Below are 4,387 nucleotides of genomic sequence, written 5' to 3'. Positions count from 1 at the left end.
TAGCCGGGCATGGTGGTGTGTGCCTGTAGTCCCAGCTACTCAGGAGGCTGAGGCAGGGAAATTGCTTGAATCTCGGAGACGGAGGTTGCAGTGAGCCATGGTCATGCCACTGCACTCCAGCATAGCAAAAAGAGCAAGACTGTCTCAAAAGAAAAAAAAGTAAAACTGTCTAAAAAAAAACAAAAAAAAGTAGCAGCTTATTTAATTCTCATACTCACAGTAGGAAGTAGCATGCAAGTGGATCATCAGAGATGTGAGGAAGCAGGTACTGCTATTATTACCTTGTTTGCTTTTTTTTTTTTTTTAGAAACAGGACTTGCTCTGTTGCCCAGCCTGGAGTGCAGTGGTGCGATCACAGCTCACTGCAACCTCAAACTCCTGGGTTCAAGTGATCCTCCTGCTTTAGCCTTCAAATTAGCTAGAACTACAGGCACACACCACCATGCCTGGCTAATTAAATAATTTTATTTTTATTTTTATTTATTATTATTATTTTTTGAGACAGAGCCTTGTTCTGTCGCCCAGGCTGGAGTGCAATGGCGTGATCTAGGCTTACTGCAACCTCCACTTCCTGGGTTCAAGCGATTCTCTTGCCTCAGCCTACTGAGTAGCTGGGACTATAGGCGTGTGCCACCATGCCTGGCTAATTTTTTTGTATTTTTAGCAGAGACGGGGTTTTACTGTGTTATCCAGGATGGTCTCGATCTCCTGACCTCGTGATCTGCCTGCCTCAGCTTCCCAAAGTGCTGGGATTATAGGTGTGAGCCACCGAGCCTAGTTATTTTTTTTTTAAGAGATGAAGTCACCCTATGTTGCCCAGGCTAGCCTTGATCTACTGGACTTAAGACAATCCTCCTTCTCTGGCCTCCCAAATTACTGGGATTACAGGGATGAACCACTGTGCCAAGCTGTAATTACCATTTTACAGATGAGGAAACTGAGGCACAGGTTGCTAGTTGGCAGCAGAATTGAGATTCAGCAAAGCAACTTGGCTCAGAGTCTATGCTCTAAGTTGTCATGCAAGCCTACTGCTAGAATGGGTTACTCATGGAGCTGGTGAGCTTTCTGTCTCTGGAGGCATGTAAGTAGACCATCAGGCATGTGAGGAAATGCTCAAAAAGCGTCATTTCGGGGTAGGACAGAAGCCTGGAGGACTGATATTAAATTTGTCTCGAAAGTACTAGAGGTAGGAATTGTCCATATGAAACTGAGTGGGACGGAATTCCATCTGCCTGCCTAATCCATCCCCTTGGGAATAGGGGTTGCAGGTGACCTGACCCTCACAAAGACTGCTCAAAGTGAGTAAGAGGCCTGCAGGAAGCAGTGTGACATGGGGATTGAGAAGACGTGGTCTGGAGACAGTTCAGACCTGGCTTCCAATCCTGGCTTTGCCACTTACTAGCACTCAGCTGGTGCTTATGCAGCTCATTTAATCCCCTGAAACTCACAGGGCTTGTTGTGACAATAAAATGAGAAGCCACATGGAAATACTTTACACTCAATCAAAGAGGTGAGGCTCAGGAGCCAGGGCCTTTGTGGGATCTGGAAGTTTCACTTTCCCCTCAAACCCAGCAGATGGGGACTGTGGTGGCAGCATTGGTCACTGATCCTGGGCTGTGCATGACCACTTATATACTAAGACAGGGGTTCCCTATGTTGCCCAGGCTGGTCTCGAATGCCGCTCTAGTGATTCTCTAGCCTCAGCCTCCCAAAGTGCTGGGATTACAGGCGTGATTCACCGAACCGGGCCTGGACCCCTCCTTTGTTGCCTCTCCTCACCAGCATCTTTGGTTCTCCCTCCCCACCAAGTTACTCCCTCTGCAGAGAAGCATGCTCGCACCCGGGGCGCTTCCTGCCCAGCCACTGCCTCACCTCCTGTCCTTGCCCATGGTGCTGCTCCAGCCATACCTCAACAAGCTCACCAGCCTGCTCTTGTCAGCATCGCTGGGACCTCCCACGCCCGAGTCCACTGGAATTTCCTCTGCGCTTGTCTTGAGTTGTCCTCACAGCGGTATTCGACACAGCTGACCACAACTTCCTTCCAGTCTTTCCTGGGACTATGGTGGCTCCTCTCCCAGGTTTCCTTCCACCTCCCTGCCCTTCCTCCTCACTGATCAGGGCTGCTCCTCCAACCACACTCTTAAGTATAGGGGCTCCTCCAAGCTCGGCCCCAGTCCTGTGGTTTTCAATAGTGTCTGTACGTGTATAAGCCACACATGTACATGTTCATTTCTCTCTTTAGGAAGTATCAGCCATGGCCGGGCACGGTGGCTCACGCCTGTCATCCCAGCACTTTGGGAGGCCGAGGCAGGTGGATCACAAGGTCAAGAGATTGAGACCATCCTGGTCAACATGGTGAAACCCTGTCTCTACTAAAAATACAAAACATTAGCTGGGCATGGTGGCATGTGCCTGTAATCCCAGCTACTCAGGAGGTTGAGGCAGGAGAATTGCCTGAACCCAGGAGGCAGAGGTTGCGGTGAGCCGAGATCGCGTCATTGCACTCTAGCCTGGGTAACAAGAGCGAGACTCCGTCTCAAAAAAAAAAAAAAAGGAAGTATCAGCCACCTACTTGGTGTCTACAGATGAGTGCCATCACAGAATACGGCCAGAACAAAACTGCTTTCTGCCTACTCCAGAAGGTGTTCTGCCATCCCCATCTCAGTGGAGGTCAGCACCACGCCTCGGGCAGCCCCAAGCCAGGGTGCCACTTTCACCTCCTTCTCCCACCCTCCCACAGCAAATCCTGACACTTCTACCCTTAAGACAGCTGTGGAATCTGCCCCCTTCTTCTTCACCACCACTGAAAGTCACCACCACCTCTAAACCATAACCTCACTAGTCTCCCGGTCCTACTTCTACCCCCTTCAATCTGTGTGCCATGAATCAGTTTCAAATATAAACCAGACCCAGCACCTCCCTGCCTGGCCCTCCGAGGGCTTCCCATTGTTCTTGGAATAATCCCCAAGAGGCTACCAGGCTACAGGATCTGGTCCCAGCCTGTCTCTTCACCCATGCCCCTCACCAGACACACTGCACACTTTCTGTTCCTCAAATGAGCTGTTGCCTTCCTGCGTTTATAATGACATCATCATCTTCTTCTTTTTTTCTTTTTGAGACAGAGTCTCGCCCTGTAGCCCAGGCTGGAGTACAATGGCGAGATCTCGGCTCACTGCAACCTCCGCCTGCCGGGTTCAGGTGATTCTCCTGCCACAGCCTGCCGAGTAGCTGGGACTCCATGCCATCGTGCCCGGCTGAATTGTATATTTTTAGTAGAGACGGGGTTTCACTATGTTGGCCAGGTTGGTCTTGAACTCCTGACCTCGTGACCCACCCACCTAGCCTCCCAGAGTGCTGGGATTATAGGCGTGAGCCACTACAACCAGCAGACATAATCTTCTTTGCCACCTAAAGGTAAAAGCTCAGTGGCACCTTGGCCCCACCCCTCCCATACGCAGTCTGGACTGGGGTGTGTGGCCTTCTCCTGACCACAGCCCCCACCAGGGCTCGCCTCTCTAGCTTGGCTTTCTACAGCCTCTTGACTGGGCTGCCGGACTCCAGCTGCGACCTTACGCCAGCCCCAGATGGACTCCCGACCCTAAGTCCCACACTAGCCCTTGGGAGCCTAGCCTCCGTCTAACTCTGACTCCTGCACAGACCGACGGATCCCCAACGCCACCAGAGACCAGGACTCCGCCCTTGCCAGGTGTCTCCCAATGCCTCTAGGTTCCGGCTCCTAGTCCAGATCAGTGCCTGGCCCACAACAGACACTTAGCAAATATTTGTGGAGTGAAGGGATCTTCTGGGGAGGACTCAGTTCTGCTCAGCAGCACTACAGCCATCATAGGTCCAAAGGCTGAGCTACCTGCCAGATGGCATCTGCCCTGGGAGAAGAGTGGGAAGTCCCAGATCCTGAATTGGTTGTACAACATATGACCCTGGGCAAATCATAACCCGCTCCTGAGCTCCACTGATCCTTCAATAATGCGGGAGTGAGCAGAGCCACTCAGCTTCTCTCCTGGAAGCCCCATAACCACACATAGGACCTTTTGTTTCCACGCATTTCCTCGTCCAGCGTCCCCGCTGACCTTCACAGCCGCCCATGAGGCATGAGGATGATCTGCTGGTCTCGTACAGATCCCCCACGCAGCAGCCCGAGCGAGCCACCCTTTCAAAGCACTAGTCAGGAGGCAACACTCCTCTGCTTGAGCCTTCCCACCGCTCCTGGTTTCACTCAGCGTAAAGCCAAAGTCCAGTGGATGGCTGCAGGATCTGGCTGCATACCTCGTGACTCCCCCATCCCTCTTTCTCCTTCTCCCCCTCCCCTCCCTCCCCTTCTCCTCCCCCTCCCATCCTTCCTTATTCTCTCTCTCCTTCCCTTTTTCTC

This window comes from Cebus imitator, unplaced genomic scaffold (assembly GCF_001604975.1).
Source record: "Cebus imitator isolate Cc_AM_T3 unplaced genomic scaffold, Cebus_imitator-1.0 Scaffold540, whole genome shotgun sequence".
Lineage (NCBI taxonomy): Eukaryota > Metazoa > Chordata > Mammalia > Primates > Cebidae > Cebus > Cebus imitator.
The sequence above is the reverse complement of the archived record's forward strand: the minus strand, read 5'-3'. Positions refer to the sequence as shown.